The sequence below is a fragment of the Lathyrus oleraceus genome, chromosome 4 (assembly GCF_024323335.1).
Source record: "Lathyrus oleraceus cultivar Zhongwan6 chromosome 4, CAAS_Psat_ZW6_1.0, whole genome shotgun sequence".
In the NCBI taxonomy this organism is placed as follows: domain Eukaryota; kingdom Viridiplantae; phylum Streptophyta; class Magnoliopsida; order Fabales; family Fabaceae; genus Lathyrus; species Lathyrus oleraceus.
This window is the reverse complement of record NC_066582.1, coordinates 288,794,540-288,801,292: the sequence shown is the minus strand read 5'-3', so window position 1 is coordinate 288,801,292 and position 6,753 is coordinate 288,794,540. Positions and strand designations below refer to the sequence as shown.

General features: G+C 39.7%; 1 non-coding gene across 1 annotated transcript; it reads left to right on the top strand.

Annotated features, from left to right (window-relative positions):
* Positions 1-6,406: 6,406 nt before the first annotated feature.
* On the top strand, positions 6,407-6,513 carry LOC127077958 (small nucleolar RNA R71). Its single transcript, XR_007787716.1, has one exon. It is a non-coding gene; the product is annotated as a small nucleolar RNA R71 (small nucleolar RNA).
* The last annotated feature ends 240 nt before the right edge of the window (positions 6,514-6,753 follow it).

Genomic DNA, 6,753 nt, shown 5'->3' with positions numbered 1-6,753 from the left:
GTAAAATAAATCAATAGCTTCATAAAATAATCATAATGTAACATTGGAGGAGAAAACAACAAAAAAATGCGAAAGAGAAACAAATACGAACATAATTTGAAATAACATTAATGAATAATCTAACTAAAATTAAATAACTAAGAAAAACAACTTCTATCCATCTGCACGATCTCTGGCCGGAGGAGCAAAGGAGTTAACACGGTTTAGCAACTCGTGGAACTGATTTGTCATACTGTTCATGTATCCCAGAAATTCTTGTCCCATGTTAGCTAACTCTTCTCTGAGGGCGTCTTGTTCTGACATCAAAGCTTGAATGGTGGTGTTATAATCAGCTCCGGGCATATGATGTCTAAGATCGGGTATCGCCGATTCTTCGGCCGGGGTAGGTTGAGGAGGAGGATCAATATCATAATAACCAGATGGTGTCTGAGGGTCAGATTCAGCATAAGGGATATGGTCATCACAAATCTCATAGTCCTGGATGGATTCAGTAGATCTAGCTGGAGAGGGTGTTGCGTTCAGATTGTAGAGCCAGTTATTGCGGTTATGAACACTAGTCCTAGGACTGGGCAAGGTGAATAGGCAAAGAATTTGGTTATTAATTATAAGCTCAAACTCTTCAGATCCTAGGTTCGCTATAAACATAGTGTTGAAGAGGAAGGGTATACTCATAATCGTAATGCCACAAAAAGGGCTTAAGTCAAGCATAGGTTGACGTAATCTGATAGCATTACCAATCATGGTTATCAAACCGCCTATTCGAATTGGTGCTCGTTCATCTTGGATAATGTGGTCAAAATTTGCCAACATAAAAGTGGCACCGTTTACTGGACGGTTCTGGGAAGCACAAAATATGATGAAGAGCTCATCACGTGAAACTGAGGTACTGTTTGACTTCTTCCCAAATAAGGTGTGGGTCAGGATCTTATGGAAATAACGGAAGGTCGGGTTATGTATGTTCCCAGAGAGAAACTCATGTTCCTCGGGATCGTCATTTCCAGTCAAGCTTCCCCAAAAGTGTTCAAGTTCTCTATATTCAAAAAGTTCTTCTTGGCTCACTGTGAATGTATCAAGGGAGGTAGGGAAACCTAAAAGGTTGGTAAAGTCTTGAATATTAAATTGATACTCCATGTTAAACATTCTGAACTGGATGAAACCTCTGCTTATTCCTTTCCCATGGCTGGGTAGATAGATCAGGGAGCTAAGGAATTCTAGTGTTAGTCTCCGGTAGGTGACGAAATGTCTACAGATAGGAGAGGTTTCCCACCCAATCTGACTCAACAAATATAGGACACTTTCTCTTAGTCCAAGGGCAGTCATTGCCCAGTCATCAGCATACAAACTAGGCAGCATCTCTCTCGTGGCTAGTTCCTCAAACCTTTGTTTCTGAGCTTTCCCTCTGAATTTGATACCCATACGATCAATTTGTCCCATCAGGTTAGTGTTATCTAGAGAAAAAGAAAACAAGAGTTTTAGTCAGGATTTGGCAAAATGCCGAAAGAAGAAGAAAAAAGTTTTTAATAAATTAAGAAAGAATACTAAATAAAATTTAAAAGAATAATTAAGGAAGAAATGAAAATATAAATATTTGTGGGTTGTCTCCCACTAAGCGCTTTGTTTAATGTCGCAAGCTCGACATAAAAACTATCAATTATAATCTATAAATTTTGGAGGCATTTCGTCTAAGTGCAAGACTTGCGAATCTTCATTGTTTTCTGCATAGTGATAATGTTTTAGACGTTGCCCGTTTACGGTAAATGGTTCCATAGATTTGCCTTTAATTTCTACCGCTCCACTGGGAAAGACATTGGTGATATGAAAAGGACCTGACCATCTAGATCGTAGTTTTCCCGGGAATAACTTTAGCCTAGAGTTAAATAAAAGGATTGTATCGCCTTGTTTGAAGATTTTCCTTGATATGCGCTTGTCATGCCATTGTTTTGTTCTTTCTTTGTAGATTCTGGCATTTTCGTAAGCGTCTCTTCTGAGTTCCTCTAATTCGCTTATATCAATGATTCTCTTTTCGCCGGCGGCCTTATAGTTTAAATTTAGATTTTTAATAGCCCAATAGGCTTTATGTTCTAATTCTACCGGGAGGTGGCAGGATTTTCCATAAATGAGCTTAAATGGGGTTGTCCCTATGGGAGTTTTGTAAGCAGTTCGATAAGCCCATAAAGCTTCTGGTAATTTCAATGACCAGTCTTTCCTTGAGGTGGCGACTGTTTTTTCTAATATCTGTTTGATTTCTCTGTTAGACACTTCCACTTGCCCACTGGTTTGAGGGTGGTAAGGTGTCGCTATTCTATGCCTTACGCCATACTTAAACAGTAGTTTTTCGAGTACCTTGGATATGAAATGCGATCCACCATCACTGACTACTATTCTTGGGACACCAAATCTTGGAAATATTATATTCTTAAAGAGTCTAGTTACTACTCGTGTGTCGTTTGTTGGAGAAGCTATAGCTTCAATCCATTTTGATACGTAGTCAACTGCCACGAGTATGTATTTGTTACCGAAAGAGGATGGAAAAGGTCCCATGAAGTCTATCCCCCACACGTCGAAAATCTCTACTTCCAAAACGCCCTTTTGTGGCATCTCGTCACGTCTAGATATGTTTCCTGTGCGTTGACATCTATCATATTTCTTAATAGCCGCATGCACATCCTTCCATATATTTGTCCAATAAAAACCGGCTTGTAGGATTTTAGAGCAGGTCTTGGATGTACTTGCATGTCCACCATAAGGAGCGGAGTGACAGTGTTGGATGATATTTTCTACCTCTTCTTCGGGTATACACCGACGGAAAATACCATCGGGGCCTCTTTTAAAGAGTAAGGGGTCATCCCAGTAATAGGGTTTTATGTCATAGAAGAATCGTTTCTTCTGCTGGTAGGATAAAGTAGGTGGAACTATTCCGGCAGCTAAATAATTGACGAGATCAGCGTACCATGGTGTAACAGATATGGCTAAGGTGGTTTCTACCTGTTTATCAGCGTTATTTTCTCCCAAAGTAGCTATAAGTTTATCGTACGAGAAATCATCGTTAATTGGTGTTCTTTCCGGTTCAAGGTTCTCAAGTCTAGAGAGGTGATCTGCTACTACGTTTTCAGTTCCTTTCTTGTCTTTGATTTCCAAATCGAACTCTTGTAGCAACAGGATCCACCTTAGGAGTCTAGGTTTAGCATCCTTTTTTGTTAAGAGGTATTTGATAGCAGCGTGGTCAGTGTAAATGATTATTTTGGCTCCGACCAAGTAAGAACGAAATTTATCTAGCGCAAATACTACTGCTAGAAGTTCTTTCTCGGTCGTGGCGTAATTCATTTGTGCTTCATCTAGAGTTCTACTTGCGTAATATATAACGTGAAGCTTTTTATCCTTTCGTTGTCCTAAAACAGCACCTACAGCGTAATCACTGGCATCACACATTATTTCGAATGGTTCATTCCAATCTGGTGTCTGCATTATGGGTGCGGAGATCAATGCTTGTTTAAGCGTTTGAAATGCTTCTAAACATTTATTGTCGAATATGAATTCAGCATCCTTCATCAATAGCCTGGTTAAAGGTTTAGTTATTTTAGAGAAGTCTTTAATGAATCGTCGGTAAAAACCGGCATGTCCTAAGAAGCTTCGTACTTCTCTCACAGTTTTCGGGGGTTGAAGGTTTTCGATTACCTCTATTTTGGCTTTGTCTACTTCAATTCCTCTGTTCGAGATGATGTGTCCTAAAGCAATTCCTTCTTGTACCATAAAGTGGCATTTTTCCCAATTAAGTACTAGGTTTACTTTTACACATCGCTCTAGAACTCTTTCTAGGTTTTCAAGGCATTCTTCAAAGCTTTGTCCGCATACGGAAAAGTCATCCATAAATACTTCCATGATGTTTTCGAGAAAATCGGCGAATATTGCCATCATGCACCTTTGGAAGGTTGCAGGAGCATTACACAAGCCAAACGGCATTCGTCTATAAGCGAAGGTACCAAAAGGACACGTGAACGTTGTCTTTTCTTGGTCATCAGGATGAATTGGTATTTGAAAGAAGCCTGAGTAACCGTCTAGATAGCAGAAATGAGAATGTTTTGCTAATCATTCTAACATCTGGTCAATGAATGGTAAAAGGAAATGATCTTTTCGGGTTGCTTTGTTTAGTTTCCTATAGTCAATGCACATTCTCCATCCCGATTCGATTCGTTTGGTTATAGTTTCTCCTTTTTCATTTTCAATAACTGTTATACCTCTTTTCTTTGGTACTACGTGTACAGGACTAACCCATTTGCTATCAGATATAGGATATATGATACCTGCCTCTAATAACTTGGTTATTTCCTTCTTCACTACCTCACTCAGGATCGGGTTTAGTCTCCTCTGGTGTTCCCTAGAAGTTTTACAGTCTTCTTCTAGCATGATGCGGTGCATACAAATAGAAGGACTTATTCCTTTAAGATCGGTGATGTTGTATCCTAGTGCGGTTGGATATTTTCTTAAGATATGCAGGAGTTTTTCTGTTTCGAGTCTTCCTAAGTCTGCATTAACTATCACTGGTCGTTCAAGTTCTAAGTCTAGGAATTCATATCTCGGATTTTTGGGAAGTGTTTTCAGGTCTAGGGTTGGTTTCTTAAGGCATTGTGTAGGGTCCGGTGTTATTGCTAAACATTGGTTAAGTTTGTCTTCTACAAGATAGTCAGATGATTTGTCTTTTTCTAACTCTGTTTCTTTTATGCATTCATCGATGATATCCATAAAGTAACATGTATCTTTTATTGCAGGTGCTTTCAAAAATTGGGAAAGAATGAACTCAATTTTCTCTTCTCCTACTTCGAAAGTGAGTCGTCCTCGTTTTACGTCTATGATCGCAACGGCAGTTGCTAAGAACGGTCTTCCCAGTATAATGGGTGTAACTTCATCTTCTCTAATGTCCATAATTATAAAATCAGTTGGAATGTAGAATTGACCTATGCGCACGGGAACGTTTTCAAGAATTCCTACAGGATATCTAACGGAACGATCTGCTAGTTGCACAGACATTTTAGTTGGTCTTAATTCTCCCATTTCCAGTTTCTTGCATATGGATAAAGGCATAACACTAATACCGGCTCCTAAATCGCATAAGGCTTTGTCGATGACAAATTTTCCTATGTGACAGGGTATAGAGAAACTACCTGGGTCTTTGAGTTTAGGAGGCATATTCTGGATTATAGCGCTACATTCAGCAGTGAGTGTAACGATTTCGCTATCTTCAAGTTTCCTTTTATTAGAAAGAATTTCTTTTAAGAACTTGGCATATGAGGGCATCTGCGTAATAGCTTCTGTAAACGGAATTGTGACGTTTAATTGTTTCAGTAGGTCAACAAATTTTTTAAATTGGCCCGCATCTTTGGTTTTAATAAGCCTTTGAGGGTAAGGGATAGGTGGTTTATAAGGTGGTGGAGGTACATAAGGTTCCTTCTTTTCTACGGTTTCCTTATTACTCTCTTCCTTTTCCTTAGTTTTATTTTCTTCCTCAGTTGACTTTTTAGAGTTTTGGTTTTCTATCCTTGGGTCAGACGGTCCTTCCACTTCCGTTCCACTTCTTAGTATGATTGCATGAGCGTGGCTTCTCGGGTTAGGTTGGGGCTGTCCAGGAAATGTACCAGTTGGGGCAGCAGTAGGCGCTTGTTGTTGAGCTACTTGTGATATTTGCGTTTCCAGCATTTTGTTATGGGTAGCCAGGGCATCTACTTTACTTGCTAGTTGTTTAATTTGTTCGCCAGTGTGTACATTCTGGTTTAAGAAATCTTTATTGGTTTGCTGTTGAGAAGCTATAAAGTTTTCCATCATGATTTCCAAGTTGGATTTCCTAGGGGCGTTATTGTTAGGTGTAGATGGGATCGGCTTTTGATATCCCGGAGGTATAGCTGGGGCTTGATTCGGAGATTGTCCAGGTGCGTATAAAGCATTATTACTCTTATATGAAAAATTTGGATGATTCTTCCAATTTGAGTTATAGGTATGCGAGTAGGGGCTTCCTTTAGCATAGTTTACTTGCTCCGCTTGGATTCCTGTTAGGAGTTGACAATCTGCAGGAGTGTGACCTTGGATTCCACAGACTTCGCAATTCTGAGTTAGGGCAACCACGGTGGCTGGAGGTGATACATTTAAACTTTCAATTTTCTGGACCAGAGCATCCACTTTTGCGTTAACATGATCAAGGTTACTTATCTCGTACATGCCAGTTTTAGTTTGAGGTTTTTCTACCATTGTTCGTTCGCTTCCCCACTGATAGTGGTTTTGGGCCATGCTTTCGATAAGTTGGTAAGCATCAGCATAAGGTTTGTTCATTAGTGCACCACCTGCGGCGGCGTCTATTGTTAACCTTGTGTTGTACAAGAGACCATTATAGAAGGTATGAATTACTAACCAGTCCTCTAAACCATGGTGTGGACAAAGTCTCATCATGTCTTTGTATCTTTCCCATGCTTCGAAAAGAGACTCGTTATCTTTCTGTTTAAATCCATTTATCTGGGCTCTTAACATAGCTGTTTTGCTCGGCGGAAAATATCGGGCAAGAAAGACTTTCTTTAACTCGTTCCATGTGGTGACTGAGTTGGAAGGAAGAGACTGGAGCCATCTTCTAGCGCTATCTCTTAACGAGAAAGGAAAAAGACGAAGTCGAATTGCCTCTGAAGTGACACCGTTAGCTTTAACAGTATCAGCGTATTGGACAAATACGGATAAATGAAGGTTTGGATCCTCGGTAGGATTTCCAGAGAATTG